Here is a 10,236-nt window from a genome sequence, read left to right on the forward strand (position 1 = left end):
ACGAAGTCCCTGTCCGGCTCCATCTCCTTAGCCCAGCGCCCCAGAGCTCGAGGGTCCCCGGCGACGACGGATGGCGGTGGTCGTTGTTTCGTTTAACGACCGCCCCGTGCTCCTTTTCGTTTCTTCCCCATGCCATGGAGATCACGATCACATCAGAGGGAGCCTGACCCAAATAACAGCATGGTACAATATTACTGTGGGGCTCTGCGCAGGCTGCAGCCGCACTCGCCGCCGCGCGCACCGGTGCTGCCCGGGTTCACGTCTCCCGTAGCGCGACCTACGCGGCCGCGCGCTCCCTGGACGACGCGTTCTTCATCTCCGCCTCCCCCGACCGCGGCGGCGACGCGCTCCTCGTCCCCGCGCTATCCCTGCCGGCCAAGAACGACGGCGCGACGCGGACGCCCATGTGCGTGCACAAGGTGCCGTCGCGACGCCGCGCTCGTCGGGCCTGCACAGCGCGGGCTCGGAATGGCGAAGTGGGTGCTCTTGCTGGCGGGGCATGGAGGCGTGAGACCTGAGTCGTCAGGAGGACGGAGTCAGGGTCAGGCTCGCGGTGACCGGAGCCGGGGGATGGCCATGGCGAAGTCGTGCCCGCGGCGGCGGGTCAGACCTCTCCCTCACCTAGTCCGATAAATTCCTCCATCTCCACCGTAGACTGTCCATCCAACGGCACCAGGAGCCCGCAGCATGGAGACTCCAAAATTTTTCTTTTAACCCCCCAAATGGATCGCGACTATTCGCGGTCCAAAATATTTAACCCTCTAAAAATGGATCTAATGTTTTGCACTAGAACCTCCAGAAGGCTAAAACGTATGGATGTTTTGCATCAAAGCCCCCCACCTCTGTTCGTCTTCCTAGCAAAAGATGGACCTCAATGGGGGATGGCGGTGGCGTCGCTTTTGCCCACGACGGTGTCCGTGTAAGGCACGTGAGGGTGCGTTTGGTTGAGCTTTCCAACCTGCTTTTACTTTTACTTTTGCAAAAGCCAACCAAAAAGTCTAAAAGCCATAGATGTTTTAGCCGAAAGCTGCTTTTATTTTAGTACAAAATCAAAAACGCTTTCCCCCTGCTTTCAGCTACTTTTGGGGAAAAAATTACCTACCTGCCACTGATTATGAAGATACCGGTTCGTTTCCCTGTTTTATTTCTCCGACTTCCGCACCAATGCACCCATCTGACTCCTCCCGCACAGGCGCACCCGTCCGCCTCTTCCCGTCGCCCCCGGCCACCCGCCCCAGCCGCCCACTGCTCGCCGCCCGCTGCACCCCGCCGCTCGCCGCCCCCAGCCGCCCGCCCCACCCTGCCGCACCCCGCCGCCCCCGGCCTCCCGCCCCAGCCGCCTGCCGCACCCTACTGCCCGCCGCAGGCGAGAGCTCCACCGTGGAGTGGACTGGCCAGCAGGAAGAAGAAGAAGGGACTAGCGAGCGGGACCCGCTCGTCAATGAGAAAGGGAGAGTTGCGGCGAGAGCTCCACCGTGGAGTGGACTGGCCAGCAGGAAGAAGAAGAAGGGACTAGCGAGCGGGACCCGCTCGTCAATGAGAAAGGGAGAGTTGCAGCGAGAGCTCCACCGTGGAGTGGACTGGCCAGCAGGAAGAAGAAGAAGGGACTAGCGAGCGGGACCCGCTCGTCAATGAGAAAGGGAGAGTTGCGGCGAGAGCTCCACCGTGGAGTGGACTGGCCAGCAGGAAGAAGAAGAAGGGACTAACGAGCGGGACCCGCTCGTTAATGAGAAAGGGAGAGAGTTGAGTGGGGTGGACTGCGGATGACATGTAGGGTCCACTCGATAGTTTATTCAAAAGCTACAGCTCCTCTAACCAAACGGCCTTCTGCTTTTCCCATAACTGGTTTTCTACAGCACAACCAAACACACCCTGAATTGCGGGTTCCCCAGCCACACCCTCCTAGCGGCTACCGCCTCCCCGTACTGGCGTACAAACACCGCTCCGCGGGCGCGCCACATCCTGAGCCCAGCGAGCGGGCAGCCCTTCCGCGCCGCCGGCGAGGAAGTGGACGTGCCGGCTGCCCGGCTAGGGTGCAACTGGTGCGCGTGCGGAGACCAACAGATTTGAATATGCTCTGAAGGCACTAGGGACCAGGTCTCCCGTCTCAAAGTTATTGTACAGGGACGCAGCTGAAAAAAGGTTAGTGGTTGCTCTGTTGTCTTGTCTACCCTACCGTCCCTGAAGAACTGTCATGGTCATGGAGTTCTTGGAGGTCTCAACATCACCTCCTTTTCCTTGCAGCTTAGAATTTCTCTCTGCGAAGTACGCCGGCTGATCGGGCGCCGGCAGTGACACGCTCCCGTTCTCCAGGATGGACACGACAGAGGACATGAGCGGCCTGCCGTTGGGGTCGTCCTGGACGCACAGGAGCCCGACGTGGATGCAGAGCAAGAGTTCATCCAACGCGCAGCTCTCCACGATGGATGCGTCTACCAGGTCACTTGCATTCCCTTCCTTCCACAGCTTCCATGCCTGAAAAAAGTATCAAATGAGTCCTCTATTTCATTTCTAAGAGAAATGGTCACACAAATCATTCCATGGTCTATACTCCCAAGTGTTTCAGACATACTGCACTGGCAAATTCAGATATGTTTGTACTGTATTCTTACATAGGCTACAAGGCCCGGAGACCCCATGATGTCATCAGTAGAGCTTATCCTGACGCCACTTACAATTTCCAGGACCAATATGCCAAAGCTATAGACGTCAGACTTGACAGAAAAGACGCCCTCAGTTTGATATTCAGGAGCTATGTAGCCACTAGTGAGAGTGAGACCATCAGAAGTTCAGAGTCGTCAGACACAAACGAAGTCCAATCATATGCAAAATTCAGTTATAGGAGGACAAAATTGAAGTACTACTCACAATGTTCCGACAACTCGCTTAGTGTTTGCCTTTTGCTGGTTTTCGCCAAATATCTTGGCCATACCGAAATCTGCTATTTTGGGTCTCATCTCTGCATCCAACAAGACATTGCTTGCTTTAAGGTCCCTATGTATCACTGTCAGCCTTGAATCTTGATGGAGATACAGAAGTCCCCTAGCCACGCCCTTGATGATCCCGAATCTTGTCGGCCAATCCAGCAGAGATTTCCTTTCGCTGTCTGCATTGAACAACAATACCATATATGGGGATAATGTATGCTTCAATGTGACATTTTAGCAGCTTCAGTTATGATGAGTGGAACATACCGAAAAGGATAGCATCTAGGCCTTTATTGGCCAAGTACTCATATATCAGCAACCTCTCAGCTCCCTCTGTGCAGCAACCGAGAAGCCGAACCAAGTTCCGGTGCTGGAGTTTGGAGATCAAAATAGCTTCATTCTTGAATTCCTCTATCCCTTGTTCAGAATCCTTGCTGAGCCTCTTGACAGCAACTACACGACCACCTAAAAATGTCCCCTTCAGAATTATAGAACGATAACTAAGTATTGACTCTTGAGTACTATAATTCAATTCATGGATTCAGATGGAAAAGGATATGCTGCAGAACCTGATAGTACCTTGTAAACTTTGCCAAAACCTCCGCGCCCGATCATACATTCTCTCGAGAAGTTATCTGTTGCCGCAACAATATCACTGAACTGTATGGAAGGGAATTCAAGATCTTCACTGGGGTTTCCTTCTCCAAGTTCACTTGAAGCGCGCACACTGCCAGGCACCAGCTTCTTCTCACTTTCACTGCTTCTTCTCTTACCTGCAAATTGGTGTTAAACAGCATTTCTTTTGTGATAACATGTACCTCCTTCATTCCTGTGTCTAAGGCTAAAACAACAAATATTGTGAGAGCATACAGATAAAATACAAAATAAATACCTTTGGATCTGCATTTACAAAACCAAACAAGGACACTGCATGTGACTATCAAAACACTTGCCAACACTGGCAGTAAAATTTTCAGAGTTTTTGTCCCTCTCTTTTTGCCTGCACAAATACAGGTGAATGCTTCGTGACAATTGCAAGAAGATGCTTTTGCTGCCGGTTGAAAATTGAGACATTGATGCGGCAGGAACAGAAAAGAAAAGCGAACCTGTGAATCCGGCAGGAACCCGGAGGTTAAGCGTCTCGGCGGTCACGCCCCAGAAGGCGCCGATCATCTGCGTGTCGACCAGCTCCCCGGTCCACACCAGGCACCGCGCGATGTCCCCCTTGGCGCTGCTGCTGCGCAGGCTCGCGTACGCGTACGCCTCGCAGGCGCAGTCCCGGCGGCACGCTGCGGCGCACTCGTCGCCGGAGGTCATGTTCCCGAGGAGCACGAACTTGTCCGGCACCTTCATGCTGGGCATCGCCAAGAACGCATCCCCCTCACCGCCGCCGCCGCACGGTGCCAGGGCCTGGCTCCGGCGGCAGCCCCGCGAGAACACGCCGCGGCTCCACTCCGCTCGGCTAGCGGGCTCGAAGCCGTCGAGGCACCTGCACGTCGCCGCGGTCTGCGTGTGGTGGCAGTAGCCGTAGGCGCCGCAGCTGCCGTAGGGGCTGCACCCGCGGCCTGGCAAGGACTCGAGCGTGGTCCACGCCGACGCGTTGCGATTCCAGCTCAGCAGCTGGAACTTGCCGGCGCCGGTCACCACGTACCGCGTCGGCGGGGCGCCTTCGTTGACGGAGAAGGTCGTGTAGATCTCCTCCTCACCGTCTACGACCGCCACGTAGATGACCGTGCCGGTGGCGGGGTGGTACCTGCTTACGGTTGGGTACCCCGTCCAGGGCGTGCCGCGCCAGTAGATACGCGTCCCGTTCCACAGCAGCAGCTGGAGCGACGTGTTCGGGTCCATGCCGTAGGAGAAGCTCCCCGGCGAGGGGTCGCCGGGGCCCTTCCACGACACGATGCGCCAGCCGTCGACCCCGTCGTCGCGCGTGCGGCGGCGCAGCCCGACCTTCATGCCCGGGATGAACGTGTCCGTCGGGTGGTCGAAGCTCTGCCACAACGGCTTCGCGGCGTTCGGCGACAGGATGACGAGGTTACCGTCATTCTGAAGCACCGCCGCCGTCGAACCAGTTGCAGAACCCGAGCTCATGGCGGCGGTGATGTTCGCCGTCCAGACGACGCGGCCGCTGGCGTCGGCCAGGACGAGGCTGGAGGTGTCGTTGGCCAGCGCAAGCGACGGCGCGGCGGAAGAGTTGCCGCCGGAACCCTCGCCGATGATGACCGGCGCGTCCCGGTTGGCGACCCACACCACGGTGCTCGCGGTCACGGTGATGTTGTTGTACCATATGCCGAGGTACTGCCTGCCCGGCGCGGCGTCAGAGGGGGCGAAGAAGCCGAGCACGAAGGCGCCGCCGTTGGACACGATGGTCTCACCGGGCAACAGCGACTCCCCGCGGGTCAGCTTGTCGCCGGCCGGCGAGCACAGGCGCGGCAAGAGGAGGAGGACGGCGGCCGTGATGCAGGTGGAAGTGGAACGTGACCACTCCATGGTCGCACGTCATTCGGTATGGTACCAAAGAGACAGAGACCAGTATGTTCGTGCAGATGAAATACTCCTAACCTCGAGGCTTGGGCTGCAAGTGACCGTGATAGAATTCTAGATTTCTAGAGCTCCCTTGGACTAGTTTCAGCGTACGGAGTTTAAGAGAAGGTCGGAGCTTGACGCTTGGGGAGTTAGCGCCAGGAGGACGCTTGCCATTGGTGTGCCTACATGGACATGGCGACGGTAGCGGCCGGCGGTGATGTGAGCCAAGAAATGAGTGGTACACTGACTAGTCATCTCTGCGTGTGTCACAACGAAATCGTCACCAACAACTGCGTTGATTTCTGGATGGAACTGGGGACGATGCGGCGACCGAGTTGGGGTGGAAGTGGAACCACGGTTTCTGGTGTGCGTTGCTTATTCAGACAGCGACGTAGAGTTCTGCAGTGCTCTTCAAAGCATGATCTTACCTGAAGATCACGAAGCGTGGCCAGGAAAGAAAGAAAAATAAACAGGTGGTCTCCAAATCTGAGGTTGAGTTCTGCACTCACACTTGTGCCCGTGGTGGTTCTGAAATGTTCAGCATTGCTAGAAACAAGGACCAGTCTGCATGTGTCACGCAAGATCAAATCTTAACCAACACCAACCACCACACACACTGGATCAGAGTTCTGATTGGAACGAAGCTGGCATGATGCTGCAATCGGATACAAAGTCAGTGTGGAAGCACGGTTCCTCGCGTGCCTTTATCATATCCAATAATTGCTCTCAGCTCGTGCTGCTCGATGAATTTCTTCATACATGAACAATCCTTCTGAAAACTTTGTAGGCAACGAAATCCAGGTTCACCCATTATGTAAGAAAAAAAGAATTGTCCTTCCAATTATCATCACAAAGAGTAAAAATGAAACACCATTAGTCAACTCTATTTGTTCAAATTCAGTTCTTTCATATTCTTTTGTTTATTATGATAGGAAAAACATAATATCCTACAGCTGTTGAGATTTCTAACATAACCGAAAATAAAATTGAAAATTAAGAGAATGGCTTCCAAACCACAAATGGTGATGGAGCCTTAAGCAATACTATCTATCTTGGGCAGTGTTTCCAAACATCATAAAAAGGTTATCGTCCCTCTATATTTGTGAGAGTAAGGGAATTCATGGAATTTTCAGTTCTGTCCCTAATTTGCTCCAGATCACTGCTCCTCTGTCCATAGTGCCCAGGGTTGTTGGGTGCTGGCAGTGTGGTGCTTCCATTCTCTAGAGTGAACACAACAGATGACATAAGTGGTCTATCATCTGGGTTTTCTTGAACGCACAAGAGTGCCACATGACTGCAAAGCGAAACTTCATCTAGCAAACAAGCATCCGTAATGGATTGGTCTGCTAAATCTCTCGTCTTCCCCTCCTTCCACATGTTCCAAGCCTGAAACAATCAAAACAATTATTTGGATTTATGGTAAGCGAGAACATGAAGACTCTGATTTTAATCAGTTACAGCTCCATAAAAGGCATATACTCACATAGACTATTAGGTTCGGAGAACCTATAATGCTACTAACAGAACTTCTCTTTATACCAGTAACAATCTCTAAGAGTAGAACACCAAAGCTATAGACATCGGACTTGATGGAGAAGACGCCTTCCATTGCATACTCCGGAGCCATGTAGCCACTGTTTGATCATTTCACATGCACATACTATTGAATGAAAGCTGAATTTAGTTACTTTTTGTTTGGAAAAATATAAATTGTTACTTACTATGTCCCAACAATACGATGCGTGTTTGCATCTTTCTGGCTATCATTGAATATCCTTGCCATGCCAAAGTCTGCTATCTTTGGTCTCATATCTGCATCTAGCAAAACATTAGCAGCTTTGAGATCTCTATGAATTATGGTCAATCTTGAATCTTGGTGGAGATAGAGAAGTCCTCTTGCAACCCCTTTGATTATATTGAATCGTGTAGGCCAATCCAATAATATCTTCCTCGAATTATCTGCATGAAGAGATTCTGTATAACACAATTTTTAGCTTTTATGTGCTATTTATAAGAATTTATGGCGTGTCACATACCAAAGAGGGTAGCATCTAAGCTTCCATTAGCCAAGTATTCATAAATAAGGATTTTCTCATCAGCCTCAACACTGCAACCAAAAAGTCGAACCAAATTTCTATGTTGCAATTTAGCAATTAGAATTACTTCATTCCTGAATTCTTTTGTTCCTTGCTCAGAATCCTTGCTTAACCTTTTGATGGCAACTTCTTTACCACCTAGCATCGCCTTCAGAAAAAGTATAAGGGTGAAAGTCAGATTTGAGGCTTGGAGCTCATTATTACAATTAACAAAAATCAATATAATTAGATGACCAGAACTAATAAGAGGAAATCACCGCAGAATTAAGTAATTACCTTATAAACTTTACCAAAACCCCCCTGCCCAATCTTACATGCCTCTGAGAAATTGCGTGTTGCAGCCACGATATCCTCAAATCTAACAGAGAAGAATTCAAAGTCTTGGGCATGGTTTCCATCCCCAAGTTCATCCGATGTACTCATTTCATCCAAAATTAGCTTCTTATGCTTTGCCCCGTATCTTATTCTACCTGTTTCCATAATTCTATAACCAAATGCTTGAAATATAGATTTGTAAGAAACTAAGAATGGAAATATGTTGAGCTCTACCTTTGAACTTGAACCATGCAAGGGAAAGGGCTGCGAGGATCAGAAGACCACTTGTCAAAACAGCAGGGAGCACAGTCTTCAGTGCTTTGCTCTTCGCCCTCATCATACCTGTGGTAGCTTTACAAGTCAAAAAAAAAAGAAAAAAAAGAAAAGAAGACCTATTTGAAGTCCCCACAAATTCCACATGGAACATTTGAATTTCTGTTTTAAACGAGAAAGGGATCCCAGCTTTCCAAATGTGGGTTTCAAAGTTTCCTGAATAGAATCATAGATAGATGAGAAGAAAGAAAAGGTCGATCTGTTGCACGTATACCTGCATCCAAGCCTGCAATCCGGAGGTACAGCGTTTCGCTGCCAGCATTGACACCTATTTTCTCCGTGTCAATCAGCTCTCCTGTCCACACCAAGCACCTCGTCACATCCCCCTTGATTCTGCTAGTGCTCAGATCAGCATAAGCATACGCCACACACGAACAGTTTCTGGTGCACTCGGCTGCGCACTCCTGGAATGTTCGGTTCTCGACGAGCACGAACTTATCCGGCGATTTCATCCCCGGCAAGGCCAAAAAACCGTCGCTGCACTGCAGCGCCTCCTTTCGCCGGCACCCTGGAGAGAACCTGCCGCTACTCCACCCCTCTGGATTGGCAGGCGCGAAACCGTCGAGGCACTTGCACGTCGATGGATTCCCATCCCATCTGTTGTCGCAGTAGCCGTTCGGGCCACAGTAGCCGTAGCGGCTGCAGTAGCCGCCCGTCCATTCGGAGAGGACGGCCCATGCGGATGAGGCGCTGTTCCAGGTTTGGAGCTGGTACTCGCCGGAGTCTGTGAGCACGTATCTGGTATGCGCGGCGCCGGGTGAGAGGCTGAAGGTTATGTAGATCTCCTTCTTGGTGTTGACAACGTTGAGGTTGACGATGACGCTGATGACCATCTGGAACTGGACCTGGACGGAAAAGGAGTCGCCCGTCCATGGCCCACTGCGCCAGATCGGACGCGTTGCGTTCCAGACGAAGATCTGAAGGAACGTTTCTGGGTCCCCGCCGAAGGAGAAGCTCCCCGGGGATGGGTCGTCGGGGCCCTTCCACGAGACCAGGCGCTTGCCGGCGCGCGTCTCGTACCTGATTCGGATCCTCATGCCGGGGAGGAACGTGTCGGCCGGGTGGTCGAAGCTCTGCCACAAGTTGGTGCCGTCCGGTGACCAGATGACAAGGTTTCCAGTGTCCATAAGCACAGCGGTAGCGTTCCCCGCAGCTGCACCGGTGACGTCTGTCGTCCACAGAACATGGCCGTCAGCGTCTGACAGGACGAGGTTGGACGCGTTGGTCAGGGACAGCGCTGGTGGAGAGGACGTGGTGTTCGTGACGGGGATTTCTCTGTTGGCGACCCACACGACGGTGAGCCGGGGGATGTCGTTGTACCAGATGCCGAGGTACAGCTTGGCCGGGGTGGAGTTGGTGGGGGAGAAGAAGCCCAAGGCGAAGCTGCCGCCGTCGGATACGATGGTGGCGCCAGGGGAGAGCGGCTTGCCGGGGACGAGCCGGTCTTCGGTTGCACACGGTGGCGGCGGCAGCAGCAGGAGGACGAGGACAGTGGCGTACCTGATGATAGCTGGCCAAGCCATCATGCTACTATGCTAGCACCTTTCCTTGCAATACTTAGCTAGCTTGTTGGTCTGTTGGTCATGGATCAGCAACGAAACTGGAGGTTTCACTTGAAATGAAGGTATTGCTGTCTTGAGCCTTGGTCTACTGGCAAACGATGTCAACGGCTAAACCAACAAAAAAAAATAATGACGGCAGCAGCATCTGTTACGCAGGAGATGAGCGAGACAGATAAGAGTAGAATATTAATTAGATGGTTTTAATGAAAGGGTGCATTCCAGGAACCTCCCTACAGCCTCAGCAACGGAAGTACAGAACGTACACACCACAAGGTATAATAATGCAAAAGCTTGGAAGCCCGGTGGACTTTTTCAAGGATTCACACACGTATTATGGTTGACATTTCAGCTGTCCACGTAGGATTTAGGAATTAGGATGATATTGCCGTTCCTGCTAGCTAGACATACTAGCGACAGGAAGTGTAAGAAATGTATTGTGCCAGTTTGTTGCTGTCCTTTTCTTTCTTCTTTTGAAAG

The 10,236-nt window shown here is 52.2% G+C and overlaps 1 pseudogene; it reads right to left on the bottom strand.

Moving 5' to 3' along the window:
- Positions 1-1,812: 1,812 nt before the first annotated feature.
- Positions 1,813-9,780, bottom strand: LOC101782765 (annotated as a pseudogene).
- Between the last annotated feature and the right edge of the window lie 456 nt (positions 9,781-10,236).

This window comes from Setaria italica, chromosome II (genome assembly GCF_000263155.2).
Source record: "Setaria italica strain Yugu1 chromosome II, Setaria_italica_v2.0, whole genome shotgun sequence".
Lineage (NCBI taxonomy): Eukaryota > Viridiplantae > Streptophyta > Magnoliopsida > Poales > Poaceae > Setaria > Setaria italica.